General features: G+C 46.2%; 1 protein-coding gene across 5 annotated transcripts in view; it reads right to left on the bottom strand.

The window, feature by feature from the left end:
* Positions 1–21,893, bottom strand: part of ZDHHC14 (zinc finger DHHC-type palmitoyltransferase 14) — a 277,992-nt gene that overhangs the window by 77,780 nt on the left and 178,319 nt on the right. The window lies entirely within an intron of this gene.

The raw sequence follows: 21,893 nt of genomic DNA, 5'->3' as shown, positions 1-21,893 counted from the left end.
TAGACAGAGGTGCCTGGTGGGCTACAGTCCATGGGGTCACAAGGAGTCAGACACGACTGAGTGACTAACACACTTTCAGTCCCTAAGTCTCGAACTCTTTGCGACCCCATGGACCATAGCCCGCCAGGCTCCTCTGTCCGTGGGATTCTCCAGGCAAGAATGCTGGAGTGGGTTGCCATGCCCTCCTCCTGGGGACCTTCCCGACTCAGGGATTGAACTCACATCTCATGCATCTCCTGCATTGGCAGGCAAGTTCTTTACTACTGAGCGCCACCTGGGAAGTCCCAACTAAATCATTAAGCATACATTAAAAAAAATTAATTTCTATAGTTTATTGTTTGACCAACATCTTTAATTTTTTTAAAACCAGTTTTCAAAATGTTGAAGAAAATACTATTTTTTTGAAGTTTATTTTAATCTTATAACCTGGCTCTCCTCCCCGAGTTCACATGAGAATCACCCAGGGAGCTTCTCAAACTCCCCTAGCACAGGGACCTGCCCCAGATCCAATAAATCAGAAGTGCCCCTGGTGACTGTAATGTGCTGTAGGGCTGAGAACCCCTGCTCCGCAGGAAGATAAAACAGTCTTCTCATCTAGACCCCTCACAGCCATAAAGAATTGAGGGCAGCTAGCAGTGGAAACAGGAGGCCACGGGTCAATGGAGAAGAGTGAGAACATCCGTGAGGGCTTCAGCTGAGACTCTGCGGCTGATAAACAGGTGGAGCAGAGCCTGGTGGGTGGAGGGAATCTTGGGAAACGTCACAGTGCTCTTTGAAAACAGAGATGGAAACACTAAAGGTAGCTGTTCATTTAACTCAGACACTGTCAGACAGTGACAGCTGCAACATACTTTTGGTAAATTTCCAAAGTGATAGGAAGGAGTCCCATGATCCACTCAGCTTTCCCCCAACCCCCACCCCACAAACTCAACTTGGGCAGGAATTGCATGGAGAGCTTTCAAAACAACTGATGCTACCGACCCGCCCTCAGATATATATATATATTCTCATGTCCTTGGAGGGGTGCAACCTGCCATCAGAAGTTTCAAGAGCTCCTCGTGTATGGAAATTTGCAGCCAAAGCTGAGAACCACCATTGCAGGGCCTGGTCACTGCGGTCCACGCAGTATCCCCACTGTCTGAGAGCTTGTCAGAGAAGTGAACTGTCTCTCAGTCCCACCCATAGCTACTGAGGTCACCGTGCTCCCTCCCCGCCAGGGGGGAGGGTGTCACACACCCTCAAGTTTGAGAACCTAGTCCCCGGATGCCTATAAACACTGCCCACCCACACGTCACATGCGCCTCTTAACCTCACGTGCCTCTTTGTTTCGTACCCCTGTACACTCATGTACGGAGAAGGAAAGGGCACCGCACTGCCTGGAGAATCCCAGGGACGGGGGAGCCTGGTGGGCTGCCGTCTATGGGGTCACACAGAGTCGGACACAGCTGAAGCGACTTAGCAGCAGCAGCAGCAGCACACTCATGTACGTGGTAGAAGGCTGCACTTACAGAGCACAGAAACCTAGAAAAACTTTGTGGGCAGGAGGGGGCCGCTTCACACAGCACAGTCAGTCCCCCAAGCGTTTTCACACAGAGAACCTGGTGACCTGGAACAGCCAATGGTCTCTGCAGAGCGGCACCCTCGGGGCCTCCAGGCTGCTCTCACTCACAGCATTCACAAGTCATGGTTTCAGGAGGTGCCCCATTTACCGCAGTCTTTTTTTTTATCCCCCTCTCCTAACTCTTCAAGACCTTATTATGCTCTTTCCATCTTCAGTTCAGTTCAGTCTCTCAGTCGTGTCCGACTCTTTGCGACCCCATGGACCACAGCATGCCAGGCCTCCCTGTCCATCACCAACTCCCAGAGATTACTCAAACTCATGTCTATCGAGTCAGTGATGCCATCCAACCATCTCATCCTCTGTCGTCCCCTTCTCCTCCTGCCTTCAATCTTTCCCAGCATCAGGGTCTTTTCCAATGAGTCAGTGCTTCAAATCAGGCGGCCAAATTATTGCAGCTTCAGCATCAATCCTTCCAATGAATAGTCAGTCCTTTAGGATTGACTGGCTTGATCTCCTTGATCTCTTCGAATCTTAGACAATTCTTAAAAAAAATTATTTTTTTTTAATTCTTACAGTGAATGGGTAAATGGCACGAAGCAGGGACAGGGAGAGAGTGAGGAACAGCCCTTCTGCTTTACCTCTTCATTGAGGACAGTCATTCTACTTGGAATAATGAAACAGAGGGACTGTTATTATAAACCAAGAACTCTGGGTGATCTTGCCAGGCAGGACACCCTCTCTTGGCATATCCCCCACCTGCCTGGCACCCCAGGTGTCTGCCCCATGAAATGACAATGAGTTCAGCAGGCACCAGAGAAGCACCAGCTCCCAAAGCGTGGATACTGGGAAGAGGGTGGCATCCCAACTGATTCTGTGATGAGAAAACAAAGTGTACTTCCTGGAGCATCAGGGTAAAAATAACTGGCTTTGAACATAATCGAAGATAAGGTCAGAGCTCTTCCAGTGCCAACGGAATGCCACTGAGGTCTAAATTAATTATGACTTTGCCTCACTAGCCTTATGTCAGCTGTGAAATCTACTGTATCTCTTTAGCTCTTGCAAACATGGAAAACTAGAAAAACTAGGAAAACCAGAGAGTCAGATAGAGGTCTTTTTTTAAAAAATTTATTTGTTTATTTATTTTACTTTACAATATTGTATTGGTTTTGCCATACATTGACTTGAATCCTCCATGGGTGTACATGTGTTCCCCATCCTGAACACCCCCTCCCACCTCCCTCCCCATCCCATCCCTCTGGGTCCACAGAGGTTTAAAAGTAACAATAACCCAATCAATAACACTTGTGTTACTTTAACCAGAAAAGTTTAAAAACTGCTTTGCCAAGAAAAATGTTTTAAGAAGCAGGGATGACAAACTTATTCACACTAGAATGACTCCTAAAAAAAGCCTAGTTTTAATAGCGAGTGTGCTGTCTCTGCAGTCATGTCTGACTCTGCGACCCCATGGACTGTAGCCCTCCAGGCTCCTCTGTCCATGGGATTCTCCAGGCAAGAACACTGGAGTGGGTTGCCATTCCTTTCTCCAGGGGGATTTTCCCGACCCAGGGATGGCACCTGCATTTCTCACGTCTGCTGCATTGGCAGGCGGGTTCTTCACTAGAGTCACCTGGGAAGCTGAATGATTTACCTTTATAAATGATTCCCTATTTAATATATGCAAAATACCGCACCAGAGGCAATGAAGGACCCATAAACAACAGAGATGACGCGTGAAGAGCGGTGAGCAAGGGGTCCTGCTGGACTGTTTGATGAACCGTGAGTCCCCCGCCACCCCTGGTCTGCTGCCCTCCCAGCCTTCAGAGCCTGCTTCCTAAGTGCACATCGGGCGATGGAGACCCCCCCACCCCGGCCTCTGGTGATGCACCAAGGTCGTCTGTGCGGGCTGGTCCTTCTCTTCCTGCTGCACAATCTTACCCGAGTCCGGGGCTGTGGCCTCCTTGGGACCCGGAACAGGCCTCGCTGTTCAGGCTCCCAGCATCTCTTCTCTGCTCGGGCCGTCCTGAGCTCTGGATGTGCCTCATCCTAGACGGTCCACTTCAAGCCTCTCCTGTGCAAACACGCTGAGGGCACTCGCTTCCTTGGGCTCTCACTGCACTTGACAGCGTGTTTATCCAGCCAGCAGATCTATGTCGTGCTCAAAGGTGCCAGCCCGGTCCTGGCAGCTGGGGATGTTGCAGGAACGTAACAGCTGGAGAGGCTCGCAGGCCCGAGGGGAGACCCTCTACTGGGGTGGTGACCACGAGGGTTTATCTCTGAGTCTTCCCCCAGATGTGGTGCCAGGAGGGGGATGAGGCCTGACTGCTTTCATGTTCCCGCTGTCCTGCAGAGGGTCCAGCACACAGTAGGTCCCTAAGAACTGCCTGCTGAATGGAAGACCAGTTGTCCTGGCTGGTCTGGAGGAAGGATGCTGGGAAGCATGGGATCGGTGTCCCCAGGCCTGCACGCCCACCAGTCAGAGTCACACAGCTCGGGGACTCCCCCCGCCCCAGGAGCTCCTCTCTCAAGGTCCTTTTGGGGCTGTTGCTCCTCTTTACTGGTCCTCTCTCTCTCTTTCTAAAAACATTTGATTGCTTCAGGTCTTAATTGTGGCACGCAGAATCTCTCTAGTTTCTCCAAGGCATGTGGGATCATAGTTCCCCAGCCAGGGACTGAACCCACATCCCTGCATTGCCAGGCAGATTCTCAGCAAGTGGACCACCAGAGAAGCCCCTTTACATGTCCTCCTTATACCTTTTGCTGGTCCAGAGACCCATTTAGTCATCGCCACCTGGAAGGGGCGGGCAATATGGATAGCTGTGTATCTCAGTTCAGTTCAGTTCAGTTGCTCAGTCCTGTCCGACTCTTTGTGACCCCATGGACTGCAGCACACCAGGCCTCCCTGTCCATCACCAACTCCCAGAGTTTACTCAAACTCATGTCCATCGAGTCAGTGATGCCATCCAACCATCTCATCCTCTGTCGTCCCCTTCTCCTCCTGCCTTCAATCTTTCCCAGCATCAGGGTCTTTTCAAATGAGTCAGCTCTTCACATCAGGTGGCCAAAGTATTGGAGTTTCAGCTTCAGTATCAGTCCTTCCAGTGAATATTCAGGACTGATTTCCTTTAGGATGGACTTGTTGGATCTCCTTGCAGTCCAAGGGATTCTCAAGAGTCTTCTCCAACACCACAGTTCAAAAGCATAAATTCTTCGGCGCTCAGCTTTCTTTATAGTCCAACTCTCACATCCATGCATGACTACTGGGAAGACCACAGCTTTGACTAGACAGACCTTTGTTGGCAAAATAACGTCTCTGCTTTTTAACATGCTGTCTAGGTTGGTCATAGCTTTTCTTCCAAGGAGCAAGTGTCTTTTAATTTCATGGCTGCAGTCACCATCTGCAGTGATTTTGGAGTCCAAGAAAATAAAGTCTGTCACTGTTTCCATTCTTTCCCCATCTATTTGCCATGAAGTGATGGGACCGGATGCTACGATCTTAGTTCTCTGAATGTTGAGTTTTAAGCCAGCTTTTCCACTCTCCTCTTTCACTTTCATCAAGAGACTCTTTAGTTCTTCTCAGTGTATCTCAGGGTACAATCCCCAAATTGTTTCTTTCACATAATACATTCAACTGTTGCCCCAGACCAGTGGCTTTCTAGTGTGCCCAAATAAAGGGCAGATGGGATAATGGAGCCTTGAAACCCAAGGCTTCCAACACCCACCTGAGGACAAAAGACACGCCCCTTGAACATTCAGACTGGCATCAGTGGCCGGTCATGACCTGCTCCTCAGCTGGAAGGATGACAGACACCCGGGGCTGCATCTCAGGGCCCAGAGGGGGTGTTCCCGTTCTAATCCTCAGTTACTCTGTGGTTTGGGTTTTGGCTTTGGCTGTTGACCACAGTGGTGCCTCTGCTTCTTAGACCTGCTCTTTGTGGTTTACGGTGCAGCTGTTGAAAATGAACAGTCATACAGATCACCAGCCCAGGTGGGATGCATGAGACAAGTGCTCGGGCCTGGTGCACTGGGAAGACCCAGAGGAATCGGGTGGAGAGGGAGGTGGGAGGGGGGATTGGGATGGGGAATACATGTAACTCCATGGCTGATTCATGTCAATGTATGACAAAACCCACTGCAATGTTGTGAAGTAATTAGCCTCCAACTAATAAAAAAAAAAAAAAAAAAAAAAAAAAAATGAACAGTCAAAGTCTGCAATAGCTAATGGGTAAAGAACACTAGAATTTTGGGGGGGAAAACCTCCAGCAGTTCTGCAAGTTTATATGAGTCAGTATTTTTCAAGGACGTTTTTATACACTAGCGTTTTGAAAAAAAACTTAAAAGACTGAAACGGTCTTCTGCTTCATAAAGTCCTTGCCCCTACCACCCCTCCAAATGGCTGGGAGTTGTTGGCACAGGGGCAGAAACAGTCACAGAATATCTGTCTAGTATTAACCTCGCAGTCAGCCTACGGGCAAAGAATTAGGAGAAGTGGGGAGAGGGGATGGGAGGCTGGTGTGTTCAGGGACACAACATGGCCTGCTTACTAAGTTTTTCACTCACAGAGAGATCCTGGGCTTCCAGAGGTCTTAAGTAAGTTGTTAATATATGCCTATTTCAAAGCCACTCTCCAAAACGCAAGCCATCTTTTCTTGGGAGGAATCAGAGTGCTAACACACCAAGAGACCCATTTGTCTGCCGTCTGATTTAATCCCGCCCCAAATTCAGGGGGGAAATGGATGAGCTTTAAAAGTTGCTGAAATCCACCATGAAAAGTAATGCAACTCCACCTTTGTTTTTTTGGCCCACACTGTGCAGCATGAGGGATCTAGTTCCCCGACCAGGGATTGAACCCAAGCCTCCTACAATGGAAGCATGGAAACTTAACCACTCGACCACCAGGGAAGTCCCTGAAACTCCACTTTTTAAAAATGCATACAGGAAAAAAAAAACCCAATTTGCAAAAACAAAGTAGACGAAGATTCTTTTCCTTTATCAAAAAGATGCAGAACAGCGTCATACCCTGATGTACGGGTGTTTTACAGACCATTCACTAGCTGACAACCTGTCTGCCAGACCGGAAAGAATGAAGATCAAGTATCTCTGCATGAGGATACAGTCAACGGGAACCGTATGATTTGCGTCATGCCCAAGCCTCCATGACAATCCTGATTGCACGTGCTGGAGGACAGCTGTGGGATCTAACAAACTCGCAGTTTTCATAAGGCTCATTTCATTGACGCTCTGAAGCATCTGGGTCACAAACTATCCAACCTTGTGATGGTTGATCTATCACAAAATGGCTATTTTTAGAGCCATTTAAAGCAATCTCTTAGCTAACAGTTTGTAAACTTTTTCCAAGTTTACGGAAAAATATTAACAACAGCGATGTCAGACTAGTCAACCTCTATTATTTTAAGTGCTTGGGAGAAAAGGCAGGGGAAAAGCTGGTCTGTCTACAAATAGTTGGTTAGGTTTCCACTTGAGAGAGTAAAAATGTGGACTTTTTCTCACAAGTATTTTGGATGGCAGCATTTTGCTTCCACAAATATTTAAATACAAAAATGCATATGAGGGTTCATGGAGGGTGACAGTCCTCTTCCTCCAGTTAAAAGCTTTGCCAAGTCCAGCCTGGATGGGAGGGGGCTTGGGGGAGAATGGATACATGAATAGGTATGGCTGAGTCCCTTTGCTATTCACCTGAAACTACCACAACATGGTTAATCGGCTATACCCCAACACAAAATAAAAAGTTTTTTTAAAAAAAATAAAAGCTTTGTAAGTCACTTTGTCTTAAACACTTGTCTTCAAGGACTGAAGCTGATGCCTGAGGTGAGGCTCAGGCAGGCAGAGTTTCAAAGCTGGACCACAGGATGGGCAGTCAGGGGGTGTCCTCTCCTTAGGGGGACTCATCCCAAGGAGGAGCAGAGCATATCTGCAAAGCCAGACCAAGAGAACAAGGGAAGCCGACGTGGGGGCCAGAGGCAAGGGCAGGCCCTGTGTCGTAGGAATGAGTCCTGCAAGGAATGGAAGACACGTGACATCCAAGGCCAGGTACGCATCCCAAAGTGTTCACAACACTCTCAACACCCACCAGAGTTGGAGGCACCCTGGCAGGCAACACAGACTGTCAAGGAGACCTGGTCCCTGCCTTCAAAGAGTTTGCAGTCTAGTGGGGGAGACAGATATGAATTATAATCACACGACTGAATGCTCGTCATGCATTCAGAATAGCAGGGAAGGCTGCCTGGTGTGGGGCCTCTTCCCGGAAGAGGTGGCATTGGAACCAGGATCTGAAGGACCACTGAGCTGGGCTTCCCTAGGCAACGTGTGTTCAGATACTTGCTTGTGTTGGGTGTGTGTGTGAGTATGCACGCATGCCGGGAGTGGGGAGCAGGGCATTTCCGGTGAGGGAGCAACAGGGGTTCTAGTCCTGGGACAGGAGGCAGGTGGTATGTCCGGAGCCCAAGGGAGGCCAGTGTGACCAGGATCAGAGTGAACAGGGGACCGTTGTGGGGGAGGAGGCTGGGGCTAGATGACACAGAGCCGTGTAGTCAGGTTTGGGGTGCTGGCCTTCAGCCTAAATGCAAAAGGAAGCTTGATTGTTAGTTTCACGTCAGCTTGGCCAAGCTCTGTGCCCAGATGTTCATCAAACACCAGTCTAGGTGCCACTTCGCAGGTATTGTTAGGTGAGATGAGCATTTAAATTGGTAGACTTCAAGTAAAGCAGATTACCCACTCTAATGGGGGTGGGCCTCAGCCAATCAGTTGCAGGCCTTAAGAACAAAGACTGAGGTTCCCCAATGCAGAAGAAATTCTCCTTGAGACTGCAATGTAAGAAACCTCCTCTGGGTTTCCAACCTGCTGCCCGGAGTAAATTGGACTCAAGACTACAACAGCTCTTGCCCGGCTTTTCAGCTTACCCAACAAATTTCAAAGTTGCCAGCCTCCACAAGTGCATGAGCCAATTCCTTAAAAATAAATCTATGGATTTATTTTTCTATAACTCCTGTTATCTATAGCTCCTGTTGGTGCTTTTTCTCCAGACAGAGAACCCTAACATAGAAGCCAAGAAGAGTTCTACGCTGTGTAGGAATTAAAAATATCACACTGACTGCAGTTTCAAAGATGGGCTGGGTTGGGGGAGGGAGAAGTAAGATGGATTTAGGACCAGTTAGAAGGGATTTGAAATACAAGCTAGAGATGAAATCGGTCTGCAACATGGTGGTGCTGTGATGATGGAGAGAAATAAATAGATTCCAGAAATATTGAAATGGTAACATCAATTATCTCCTTGCAAGAAGATCAAACCAGTCAATCCTAAAGGAAATCAGCCCTGAATATTCATTGGAAGGACCGATGCTGAAGCTGAAGCTCCAATACTTTGGCCACCTGATGCAAAGAACTGACTCATTAGAAAAGACCCTGATGCTGGGAAAGATTGAAGGCAGGAGGAGAAAGGAATGACAGAGGATGAGATGGTTGGATGGCATCACCGACTTGATGGACATGAGTTTGAGTAAGCTCCGGGAGTTGGTGATGGACAGGGAAGCCTGGCGTGCTGCAGTCCATGGGGTTGCAAAGAGTTGGACATGACTGAGCGACTGAACTGAACTGAACATCAGTTATTAACGGATGTGGTAAACAAGTGACCAGGATGAGCTTCAGGGTTTGGGGGAAGGTGCAGTGGGGATGGGAGATCACCTTCTGGTGTTAAGCGGAGGAATCACCACATGGGCAGGTGTGTATACAGAACGGGACCTCAGAGGAAGGGCCGAGGCTGGAGATAAACGTCCAACAGTGACACGGGGGAAGAAGGTAACGTCAGAAGGTGTCAGAAGGCGAGAGGGCCAAGGGCTGAGCCTTGAGGTGCTCACTCCTATGTTTAAAAGCAAGGAGTGCCCAGTGGATGGAAGGAGGGCACAGTGTGGCTGCACCCCTTAGCGTGTGTCATCCGCTCTCAAGAAAACCTGAACACTGGGGGACTGGCTGAGCACTAGCACAGCAAGGATGCTGGAGAGGAAGCCCAGGCCCTCCCCAGGGGGCTTGGCTCTCCTGCCATCCGAGGACACCCCCGGTCTGCGGGGCAGGCAGCCGATGTGTCGTGTAGCACTCCAGCAGAGGACATGAGATGCAAGAGGCAGGAGCTGGTGGGGACCTTAGGGAAAAGAGGGTGACGCTGTGAGAGACGAGTGGATGCCAGGGTGGAGCGGGAAGCAACTGCACTCCCTTGGGGCTGGACCGAGGGCCCTGGAAACAAACCAGATTGCCGGCTGGTGAGAGGGATTAGCCATCATGCCCACGTGCACAGAGATGGCAAGAGCCTGGGGCTGGCCACCACAAGAGACCACAGACTTGCCCTCAAATGGAGAAGAGTCATCTAAAGATGCAGAGATCTAGAAAAGAATCCCCAAGCAGGGATGAGGGTACCTACGACAAATTCCTGGGGATGGGGAGCTGCAAGGGGACCCGGCATCTTCCATAAAAGAGACTGGTCTGCCTGCTGGAGGCACGGGTGATGGTGGTGCTGGGTACCAACTTTATTCCACTGAGGCTCAAACCCGCTCTGGTAGTCCCGCCTTCAGGAGCACAGCAGGGCCAGCAAGGCTGGCTGCGGGGACCATGGCTGCCTAGGAAGTCCTCAGCGATCAGAAGTGAACAGGGCAGGAGCCATGCTCTCTGGCTCTGAGAGGGAGGGACGCCAAGCCCCTCACCTGCATAAAGTGAGAAGTCAGAAATGGTGGGAACGCTTACATTCACGTTCTGAGCTCTGACAGGCGAAGAAGGGGGAGATGAGGAGTGTAAAGGGCGAACCCACATTTCACAAAGAGGCTCGGGCTTAACCTTGCCTCCCCTGCACGCGGATTTGAGTTGCAGGAGGTAATCGCACTTAGAAACCGCAGAGGAGTGGGGCTTCTTCTAGATTTGGTCATCAGAAGGCTTGTGGGCTGGATCTCTTTTCGGGGAGAACTTTGTCAAGGAAAGAACATTTGTCAGATGAGAACTTTAATAGGCACTTCTTAGCCCCATGAGGACTTGACTACTTAGGGCTTTAACAAAAGATTGAGAAAAACACAATAGAAGTATTTGTAGAGAATTGGGCAAAGCAACCTTTTTCTGTCTACTTAATAGAAAACAGAAAGGGCAGCCTCAAAGAATGAGCTTCAGGTGCTCCTAAGTGCTGGTTTTATTTATTCACTCATTTGAATATGTATTAGGTACTTGCTATATGCTAAATAGTCTCCCAGGTGCTGTGGATATGGTATGAATAAGATCATTCCTCTGTCCTTTTGTGGCTCATATTCTAGGGAGGGTAGATAAACACAGAGTATGGTTTTTTAATAATTTAAGCACACAAACAAATAACTTTTGGTCCTGCCCTGGTGCTCCAGGGGCTAAGACTCCATGCTGCCAATGCTGGGACCAGGGTTTGATCCCTGGTCAGGGAACTAGATTCCCCATGCTGCAATTAAGATGCAGCATGCCACAGCAACGATCCAAGATCCTGTGTACTGCAACTAACACCCAGGACAGTCAAATAAATAAATATTAAAAAAAAAAACCAAACAAACAAAAAACAAATAACTTTTAATGATAGATCTTAAACTTGGCTGATGATCAAGATCACCCAGAGCAGTGATTCTCAACCTACTTGTCTTGTGTTGTGGTTCCAGGAGGCACAGATAGAAAAATACCATGAGAGATAGTAGCTGTGGTCTGGAGTGGAAGTCAAGTTCAGGTAAGGAAGGCCCATTAAATTAAACTGCATTCAAGGGGAGGTTTGGTCCCAATGTGTGTGCTCTCCTGCAGTTCAGGAGATGGCTATGAGAGGGAACTTTGTGACTGGGCAATGGCAAACATCAGCCTTCATTCTATTGTGAAAATAATTCCACGAGTATAAATCCAGTATTCTTAAAAGATAGTTCTGAAAGCATACATCCCTGAAAATAGGAACATTGAATGGCACTGATGAAGAGAGTCATTTTTTTTTTTTTGACCCAATGGAGAAAATAACCCTTAGTTTCTCCACATTGAAACTATGACAATTTGGGTGCCTGTAGTTCAAGGGCATTGTAGTTCATGGAAAGACCTTGAACTGTCAAATGTTGATAATTATCAAAATTTCTTTTTGGGATGGTCTGTCCAGATCCTATAGGGCAAAATTATCTCTTTGTCTATCTATGTGTGTACATACACACACACACACACATCACTAATTAGCGCAATTAAAGAAAGGAGAAAAAGAAAGTGCTTAGTAGCTATGATCTTTTTAAACTGAGTTAATTCAAAACATGCTCAAAGCAAAATGAAAATTAATGACTATCTTTTTTTGGCCATACTGTTTCTTTTCCTGCATGGATGGCAAAGACTTACCATTGAACAAAACAAAGATGGCTTTGTCCTTGCAAAGTTTTAATTTCCCTCAAATTTGGTCAAAGTTCTCTGAACACACACAGAAAACTGCTGTGCTGCATAAATGAAAATCAATTCTTCTATCGAAGGCCAGAGCGAGAAATATTTGTGTGTGTTTCTACTCCATGGGGCGCAGTTTCTGCATTATCAGAAGCTACTAAATATTGTACAATGATAGAGATCAATTTGAGTTGTCAGTGTTTGCAATATTATAAGACAAGGAGATGAGAACAAAGGTAAAAACAGGGCACTAGAAATCACGCGAGGGCAGGGCAGTGCGTCACCATTATCACCAGGAAAATATGATCAGCTTTTATTGAAATTTGAAGGGCATTAATACAAGGACAGTAGCAAGGCTGCAAGAACCAGCTTATGTCTCATTCTGTACAATAATAAGATTTTATCTTTAGCACTGAGGAAAAGAAAATTAAGGATGGAAGTATAGAACTAGTGGATACTATTTATAAATATACTATACTTTAGTGCTCATCCACTATGATCACATACTCTTTTATTTTTAGTCAACACAGGATGGTTAAAATGAATAAGAATCTTGAATAAGTTGACTATTATAAACCTATCTATCTATCTATCGATACATTCCAGAAGGTTTAGAATATATCATATTAGCAACAACTATTTGGAAGCTATAAGGGGGATAGAACCCTATTTACAACAGAAAAAACAGCACAAAATTCTAGGAATAAACCTAACTCCCCAAAATAGTAGGGAAGTCTCATGAAGAGAACTATAAAACAAATATAGAGACTTGAAGGAGATTTTTTAAAACATGGAGAGACATTCTCTGCCTAGTTGACTTTATGTATCTACTACACTGCCAAGCAAAGTATCAATATAATTTGGGGGAATTTTGATAACCTGGAAAAAAATGATTCTAAGTTCCATCTGGAAGAATACACAGGTGACAATATTTACAAAAGTAAAATTATGAGGGGAAATAATTGTCCTGGGGGGAAAAATGAAACACTGAAAAAAAAATAGAGCATTCCCAAATAGATGCAAATTCTATGAGATTCTGTATCTGATATAGAATTTCAAATCAGTAGGGTAAGCATGGATTATCCAATAAATGGAATTATGATAAACAATCTTTTAGGGGGAAAAAAAATCTAAAGTTGGAGCCATATCTCAAATCTTATACCAAGGATTTAAATGTAAAAAAACAAAAAGATACAAGAAGTAGAAAAACATACATAAACTTGAGATTTGGGGGTTGGGGAAACCCTTTCTAAATATATGACAAGGTAGCATACATAAGGAAAAGATGTTCTGATTAAAGTTTTAAAATCTGTATGTCAAAAACTCCACAAAATGCAAGTTATAAAGTACAAACATATTTGTTTTCATATGTAATAAAGGGTAGTGTCTTTAAAGAGCTCTTGCAAATGATTGGGAAAAAGGCAAATATTCCAATAAAAAAATGGGCAAAAAGGATGAACAGGCAACACACACACACACAAAGAAGGAAAGGGGCAGTAAATACATTTAAGAAGTTCGTGGTTTGCTCCTCCCAGCCTCAAACAAATTGTTGGTTCCTCCCAGTTTCAAAGAAATGAAGTAAAAGTTTGGTTTCATTTATTTTAATTTACGCTGGGTCTTACTGATCTTTGCCTCTTGTGGGCTCTTTAGTCGAGGCAGGAGAGATCTAGCTCCCTGACCAGGAATTGAACCTGGGCCACTGGACTAGAGTCTTAACCACCAAACAACCAGACAAGTACCCAGAAATTAGTTTTAAATGATAACATATAGCATTTCTGAAAGAAAGGAGAACAGACATCCCATTATTTTTTTTTTCCATTATTTTTTGTGTGAAAATAAATTAATATTACCTCCTGAGGAATAAGTTGGCTACATATCTCAAAACCTTAACAATGTAATATATTCTTCGGCCCAGCACTCTCAGGCCTTTTGACCTAGGGAAACTTTCAGGAATATTGATTGCATCCTGCTTTTTATTATTAAAAACTGAGAACAACTTAAATGTCAATAGAGGACATTGGTTAAAAGAATTATGATATAGGATCATACAATGGACTACTATACACCCATTATAGATGGAGGCGAATGGTTCACAGCATATTAAGAGGGAGAAAAAGATCTGTTTCAAAATAGTAATGCACAATGTGAGCCCACGTTTGTGTGAAAATATATTACTCAGAGAAACAAAACTAGGATATATCAAATCTTAACCATGGATATACGCGATTCGTAGGATGAATGAAATACATTTAAATCTATGTAAGTTAAAATCTATTTCTCCTTTTGTGCTTATCAAGGTTTCCACAATCAACATATATTACTTTGTGAAGAACAAAAAATGTTACTTTTAAAACAAAGTTTGGAAAGAGGCACAGAACATTTGTAAAGGGGTTCAGAAGACTTTGGCTCCCTACGTGTCATAAAATGAGATGTCAATGGACGTATCTGCTGCTTTGAAAAACAGTTATGAATTCATAAATTTATTCAGTAATTTTTAAAAGATGTCCTCTCTACCTCTTCTAAAGATGGGTTGTGAGATTTTTTTTTTTTCTCATTCCTGAAACTCTGTAGAAGGAGGTTATTTGACTCATCGGGGGCCATGTGTAGCTCATAGAATTTTAATTCTCCTTCTGATCCTCTGGCAGCCGCAAACTGCGACATGGGGCCAAGTCACAAAATTAGCTCACTTACTTAACATAGATTATCTCAGCATAACATTTATCTCATGCTACTGGGCAGAGCATTCTTTCAGCTGCCAAAATAACTGTCCAGATTTGCGCCATGAGAAAGCAAGGGGAAACGTGCTTTCTCCTGGGAGTCGAGAGACCAAGTTACATTTTCCACGCCCTGCCATCACTGAGTGACTTAAGTTTCCTAGGTTACTCCGGTCTGTATAAGAGGGGACTGGAGAGATGACCAGTGAGTTTCCTAACATGTTCTGAGGTATAGGGCTCACGTTCCCCAACTTTCTGATTCCACTTTGCTTTGTGCTTTTCCATATGCAAGTGACTAAGTTTGAATAACGCTAAATAACTTGCCTGTGTTCTCCGTGAACTCATTTCTTGTATTTCTGCTTTAGTCCCACAAGCAGATGGTAAATGGGTTGAAGGCACACTTCATAATAGGTAAGCACTTAATAAATGCTTGTTCATCTGGATGACCATTAAGCCAATAACCTCAATTCACCACCTTTCCACTTATCGCGATTAAAATAAATTATTCAAATCCTCTTACTCAAGGTTGCATCTCTGAGGACGCGATGTGATTCCTTTACTAAAAATAGCAGCACCAAGAGTTCGCCCACCGATCTCTAGCATCTCATGCTCACCATGATGGGCCCACAGCAGTCCTCAAAGGCCCAAACCTCTGAGTTCTCCAGCGCCAGGTCTGAAAAACGATCAAGGCCATGGGAAATCAGGCAAGAAGAGTTGCATCTACCTTTGCCCCTAAGATTGGCAGTAGTGACTTTGTCTGCCCTTACTGGTGCTCAACATGACTTTAATAAAGGACTATACATGTGTGCGTGCTAAGTCACTTCAGTCGTGTCCGACCCTCTGTGACCCTATGGACTGTGTAGCCGACCAGGTTTCTCTGTCCGTGGAATTCTCCAGGCAAGAATACTGGAGTGAGTTTCCATGCCCTCCTCCAGGGGATCTTCCTGACCCAGGGATCGAACCTGTGTCTCCTGCATGGCAGGCAGTTTCTTTACTGCTGAGCCACTGGGGAAGCCAACCAAGGACTATAAGCACCGTGAAATAAAAATGTGTGCGTTGAACAGAATTCAGGTAATTTATTTATGAGTAAGCACATTGCAGTCGACGGCAGCAGAGTCTAGATTTTGACAAAAAGAAAACCAACAATGCCATTTTTCTTAGTCTTCTTTCCGAAGCTTACAACGTGACTTGCAGTGAAAGCCAACAGCTCACTGAACATCTTTTGGACTGGACTGGACAAGAAGGGAATTCAGCAACCAGTTCTAAAGATCAGCATGTAATAGTCACCAGTTTGTATATATTATTTTAAAAATACGCATGCACCCCATAAAAGACAGTTTCTAGACACTTATGATCTTCCAGCCACACAGTGATGATGGTTTTTTCCCCTCCCTCTGGCACATCACGTGACTCGGTCAGGTCCCCAGCTTGGCTGGCATGAAGAGTGAGTTGGAATCTGACTTGTAATGCCTTTTGCCTCTGATTATCCAAGGGAAGCCCCGCCCCCATTTCCCAATACTAAGCAGACGCCAGCTGAGACCATAGCCAAACAACAGTTTTAACTCTCAAGAATGTGATGCTTGATATATTTTTTTAATTATCTGGTCAGCAGGGTAGGACTTTCTTAATTCTTTTGTCAATTGGGAAAAAAACAGGACAGAGAAATTCTTCGAGTTTCAGCCCAATTTCATTTCTGCGGGGGCCCTGATGGTCCCAGAGGGAAGCATGGCAGCCCGGTCTGTTCTGCACCCTCAAGCTGGCCTGGACACTAAAGACTCCTCCCTGGGACACAGCTGCTTGGAAGGGCCCCTCAGGGTGGCTGCATACCTGGAGCCCCTTAGCTGACCAGAGTGCCTTGTGTTTCAGTTTTATTCAGGCTCCTAGAAAAGTCCCAGAATTGCAATGCAGCCCCACAAACTGGAAGAGCCCAGAAGTTTGGCTTTCAGAGGCCCTGCTTGCTTTTGAAACAGAGCGGGTGATGGATGGTGGACAATCGCCCGCCCGCATTTGCTGCCCATACCAGTCCCTGCATGGCTGGACCACAGGAACCCCAGGCTGAGTCTCTGGCTCCCCCAGCACCCAGTCCTGGACAGGCTGGATAGGCAGTCCCTGCCGGCGGGAGGCAGGTCCAACCCCCGCTCCCATCTAGTTTGCATCTTCCCAGGTAGCTCAGATGGTAAAGTGTCTGCCTGCAATGCAGGAGAGCTGGGCTCGATCCCTGAGTCAGGAAGATCCCCTGGAGAAGGAAATGACAACCCACTCCAATATTCTTGCCTGGAGAATCCCATGGACAGAGGAGCCTGGGGGGCTACCGTCCATAGAATCATAAAGAATCGGACATGACTACAGTGACTTGGCACGCCAGCACACAAAGACAGCGGGCCTCAAGCATTACTGTGTGAAAGACTCGCCCGGGGGATGCGCTGGAAGCAGACCGCCAGGCCATAATCTCCTAGATGCTCTGATCTGTGGGCTCAGGAGGAGGCCTGGGAATCTGCATTTTAATGAGCAGCTTAGGTGAGTCACCCAGGGGGTTCTGCAGACTCAGGGTGACAGAGAGCAGCTCAGACTCCCCTCTCCCACCGTGTGTGATGTGCCAAGGTCAGTCAACGAGTATAATAAATACTAGTTGCAAAGACACCAGCTAGAGTTTATGTAATGACATTTACTTTTTTTTTTTTTCTGATTATGAAAGTAGTATATGCTCATCATAGAAAATTTGGAATATTAGAAATACATGAAGGAAAAAAATGAAAACTTAATTTAATTTTTGGGAATTCGGAATTCCCTGGCTGTCCATTGATTAGGACTCTGTGCTCTCATTACCAAGGGCCTGGGTTCAATCCCTGACAGGGAACAAGATCCCACAAGTTCCTTGATGTGGCAAAGAAAAGAAAAAGGGGGACTTCCTTAGTGGTCTGCGGTTAAGACTCTGAGCTCCCAATGCAGGTGGCCTGGGTTCAATCTCTGGTCGGAGAACAAAGATCCTGCATGCCACACAGAAAGGCCAAAAGTAAAAAAATAGAAAAAATAAAATAGTCTGCTGCTGCTAAGTCACTTCAGTCATGTCCGACTCTGTGCAACCCCATAGACGGCAGCCCACCAGGCTCCCCCGTCCCTGGGATTCTCCAGGCAAGAACACTGGAGTGGGTTAAAATAGTCTAATCCAAGGTAAAGGTATATCTTTAAAAAAAAAAATTGTGGTCAATCCAACTGCAAAAACTGCTGTTTATATTTCTTACCAATCATTCTGCTATGCTTATGTACATATTAACATTACACAGGACATACAATTTTATATTTTGTGTATCTTAATTTTACATTGTATTGAGATCATTTTCAAAGTCATTATATATTTTTGAAATTAGTGTTTTAATGACTTCCTTCATAACAACCATCACAGAAGCATACAATAATTCATTTATCCATTTTGTTACTGTTGTACATTTAAGCTCCTAACGTTTTTGTTGTTTAGTCACTTAGTCATGTCCAACTCTCTGTGACTGCATAGACTGTAGCCTGCCAGGTTCCTCTGTCCTTGGGATTTTCCAGGCAAGAGTACTGGGGTGGGTTGCCATTTCCTTCTCCCAGGGATCTTCCCAACCCAGGGATTGAACCCGAGTTTCCTGCATTGGCAGGTGGATTCTTTACCACTGAGCCACCAGGGAAACCTACTTCTTTACACTGTTATAAATAACTCTGTAGTGAGTATCCTATTTATTTTTCATATATGAGGTTTAAATTCTGCTCCCTGAAGTTCCATAAACCCTAACCCTAACCCTAATTTCAATTTCCTTTCAGATTGGATTCCTTCTATCATCTTGTTATTTTGTTCTCACATTCATCTCTAAAACCTTTAACAATGAGGAAAGACACCCCCTAACATTCCTTCTATGAATTCCAGGCCTTTAAAAACTTTTCTTCCAGGCTCCTTTCTGGGTAAAACTTGTATAACTGGTAGCCTGCAAAATAGTACTCACGTGAGGAGGTCCTGGGGCTTGAAATGAGGGAACACAGAACAGTGAAATTAGTGATCTGAATAGTACTTTGAGAATTGAGAGGGGCTTCCCAGGTGGTGCTAGTGGTAAAGAATCCACCTGCTAAGTCAGGAGACGCAGGAGACACAGGTTCGATCCCTGGGTTGGGAAGATCCCCTGGAGGAGGACATGGCAACCCACACCAGTATTCCTGCCTGGAAAATTCCACGGACAGAGGAGCCTGTGGGCGACAGTCCATGGGGTCGTAAACAGTTGGACAGGACTGAGCACACACACTTGGAGAAATGAGAAGCTTACGTGGAACACGACAGCACTTTTCTACCAAGAGGAGAGGGCATCCGAGGGGAGAGGCGGCCAGCTAACCGCTCCGCATCGACGCCACGGGCATCGTGGCTTCAGGCAGTGGCCAGGCAGCCCGGGGCCGGGGCTGAACCCTGCTAGTCGCTCCAGACGGCCAAGTGCGTCCCGTGAATCACCTCCGAGATCTGCTTCTGTGATCACCATCAGCCTCTCTGCATCCGTAATTGCCCAACTGTGCAAACAGGTACTCAAATATTGATGAAAGAAAACCAACAGCCGTTTATCAGCCCCGAAGAGCAGTTGTTCACGGCTTTTATCTCAGGAGGGCTTTATGGGAAGCCCTGGGAAGCTCTCACTCGTCACACTGTGTGTTTTGAGCGGTAGTGACTCTGAAGTATGATTCCAATCAGAAGGGCTGCCTCTGCTTTCTTGCTGAGAGCTGGAGGGGAACCCAGGCTCCGGAGGGCGGGGGCCCGGGCCGCCCTCTCCCTCTCCGCAGGTCACATTTCCAGATGTGCTCTCTTCTAGCCAGCTCCTCCTCCCTCTCTGCCTTCGGCCAGGAAAGAAAAACGAGCCTCCCTCGGGGAAGAGAAATCCCCATTCCACATGCTTTGCGCTCTGTTATATTGTTTTATACTCCCAAAGTTTTCTTGGTGATTTTTGTGAAATGTCAAACCAGTAATTATTATTTTAGTATTGACTCCCCTAGAACCGCCCTGTGCACCCCGTCGAGTGGAAAAATGGAATCACAAGGACCTGAAAGGAGGATCTCAGGCAGGAGAAATGAAACCAAAGACACAATTCTGTGTCTTTCGTTGCTTTGGGCTGAAAACAATCTTTCTTTATTGATGGGCTGTTGCCTTTCTTATATTAGGAATTCCTCCTTCTCACAAGCTTGCGTTCCATTTTGGCACCGAAGTTACTAGTTTGTTTTTCTCTGGAGTTGGTAACGGCCTGGATGGGCCGCCCCTGTCACTAAACGGCCCATCTGGGGCGCTCTGGGGGGATGGATGGCTCTGACACTGTTTCCCTCTGGCGATGCAAACTAGATGAGGTGGGAAATGAACCACAAACCTGCACTCCCGTACACAGGCGTCAGTCAGATGGGAGCCAGGGTGACGCTGATGTCACCAAGCTCAGAGTTAATCACCAGCCTGTTTCTGGAAAGGCAGCTTGCAGCTGGGGAGTGTGGGCCTCTGTTCTCCAGCACGGTGGCCTCTGCCATTGTGGCTCTTGGGCACTAAAAGTGTGGCTCATCTCACCGAGATGTGTAAAACACACCCTTGATTTGGAAGATTTAGTGTGAAAGTAAAATATCTCGATGCCCTCTAAATGTTGATTACCAGTTCATATGATAATACGGTGAAGAATTGACTGAAATAGAATATATTGCTAAAATTAATCTCACCTGTTTCTTTTTACCACTTTATAAAGTGGTTACCAGAGAATTTTAAATGACACGTGTGGGCTTGTTTTTGCAGCTCCCAGTATAGTTCCATTGGACAGTGCTGGTTTAGAGGCAGTTTAAACATTCATTGGAGGGACTTCCTTGGAGGTCCAGTAGTTAAGAGTCCACACTCCCAAGGTAGGGGGTGTGGGTTCAATCCCTGGTCTGGCAACTAAGATCCCACAGGCTATGTGGTGTGGCAAAAAAAGTTTTTTTTTTTAAATTCTTTGGAAATCAGTGAAAAATCTCTATTTATATTTATTTTTAGGTGTCAATGGGGAGGGCATTCCCTGATACTCTGCCCAGGTCTGCAGGGCACGAGGCCTCATGCTGGGCATTGCCTTCAGCTCTTCTTCTGTCTGCCAGCTCTCAGAGTCATCTGCCATTCACGCTGTTTTCTCAGTGGCGAGGGAATGAAATTGGGAAGACTGCAGACAGGGATGTGCCCGGCTCACAAGAGGCACCACAAGCCCTTTGAAGGGTCTGGAGGCTGAAGTTCTTTTTAGAACTAAATTCACAAATGAGAACAACCGAAGTCCTGCCCCTGGAATAAAAATCCGCTTTGATCTCATTCTTCAACCCAACACAACACCGCACATAAGCACCCCACCAGGTACCTCTCCCAAGCATGAACATTAGCCCTGAAGCTCAATTTCTGTCCACTTAGATAAAGACCGTTATGGACTGGATGACCCATGGGAGAAAAAAATCCCAACACGGCAGAAGCCAAGTTTCTTTCCTCTCCTATCAGAACGGCACCTGCAAACTCCAACAGCGCCATGGTTCTCCCCTGGAGCCGCTGTCCCCACCAGAGCTTCCTCCCGTTACCGCCACTTGATGGTGCCCTTGGGCTTGTCCCCCTCTGGGGGCACCTCCCTCTGCGGGCTGTGTGTGGGCTTCACTGGTGGCTCAGTCATAAAGAATCACCCTGTGCCTATGGCTGATTCTTGTTGATGTATGACAGAAAACCACAAAATTCTGTAAAGCAATTCAGTTCAGTTCAGTTGCTCAATGTCCAACTCTTTGAAATCCCATGGTCTGCAGGCACGCAGGCTTCCCTGTCCATCACCAACCCCCAGAGCTTGCTCAAACTCATGTCCATCAAGTGGGTGATGCCATCCAACCATCTCATCCTCTGTCTGTCCCCTTCTCCTCCTGCGTTCAATCTTTCCCAGGATCAGGGTCTTTTCCAATGAGTCAGTTTGTCGCATCTAGTGACCAAACTACTGGAGTTTCAGCTTCAGCATCAGTCCTTCCAATGAATATTCAAGACTGATTTCCTTTAGGATGGACTGGCTGGATCTCCTTGCAGTCCAAGGGACTCTCAAGAGTCTTCTCCTTCAATTAAAAACATTTGAAAAAAAAAAAGAACCCGCCTGTCAATGCGGGATACATAAGACAAGTGGGCTCAATCCCTGGGTTGGGAAGATCCCCTGGAGGAGGGCATGGCAACCCACTCCAGTATT

This window comes from Cervus canadensis, chromosome 33, assembly GCF_019320065.1.
Source record: "Cervus canadensis isolate Bull #8, Minnesota chromosome 33, ASM1932006v1, whole genome shotgun sequence".
NCBI classification, from domain to species: domain Eukaryota; kingdom Metazoa; phylum Chordata; class Mammalia; order Artiodactyla; family Cervidae; genus Cervus; species Cervus canadensis.
Note: the sequence above shows the minus strand (reverse complement) of the source record. Positions and strands in the feature narration are given on the sequence as shown.